This window comes from Polistes canadensis, unplaced genomic scaffold, assembly GCF_001313835.1.
Source record: "Polistes canadensis isolate GaletaPanama2010 unplaced genomic scaffold, ASM131383v1 scaffold_627, whole genome shotgun sequence".
In the NCBI taxonomy this organism is placed as follows: domain Eukaryota; kingdom Metazoa; phylum Arthropoda; class Insecta; order Hymenoptera; family Vespidae; genus Polistes; species Polistes canadensis.
In genome coordinates, this window is record NW_014570174.1 from 30403 (window position 1) to 31310 (window position 908).

The following is a 908-nucleotide window of genomic DNA, read 5'->3' on the forward strand; positions in this document are numbered from 1 at the left end:
TATTTATAATTACTAAAATTAAAATCAATATATCGTCATACTGTTGTACTGAACCCCCAAATACTTGTGTGCATGTCTATAATCCTTTAATATATCAAATCTTTATTACATAATATATGTATATATCAAAGAATTCATAAAAAAAAATTAGAAATTTCTTTATAAAAAAAAAGAAAAAATTAGAAGCACATATCCAAATTAATCCTTAGACTACTGTGGGCGCTTAAAAATTTTGCGTTTGCGTTAGTGATGTACATCGTAATTAAATTCATGCTGTATGGTACGATTGGTGCATCTCAAAATTTGCCTTAGTCAAAGGATTAATAATTCACACGTATCAAAATAGAAAAAATTAAATAAAAAAAAAAAAAAATAGATAAATGTTGAGAGGAAAAAAAATTTATCGTGCAACGAGAAGAAATCAGTGCTCGCGTTTGGATCTATAATATTTGAGGCGTGACGCGAAGGAATTATTTTGCAATTGTAATCAACATTCTATCTTCTTCTTCCTTTTGTACATACATACATACATACATGCATACATATATCCATACATGCATAAACATACACACGTACAGAGACGAATGTATACATAAGTTGTTGCTGGTAGTATTTGAACAGTTGTATCTTTAGAAAAAGGCGGAAACTAGAGAGCCACTCTTTGTGAATGGAAATCGACTACTAGTAATAATAGTTTTCTTTCTTTCAACTCTCTCTCTTTCTTTTACTCACTCATTTTCTTCTTGTATTTCTGTCCTCGTTTAATCTTTTACTCTGACAATGAAATTTCTTCTCACGTATCGTTTCAACTAAAACCTGGACGCGTTCCCCCTCAGGGAATATAGATATAAATTCTAATAACATTAATCATAATAATCATAATAAAATTTATTGAAAATTTTAATTTT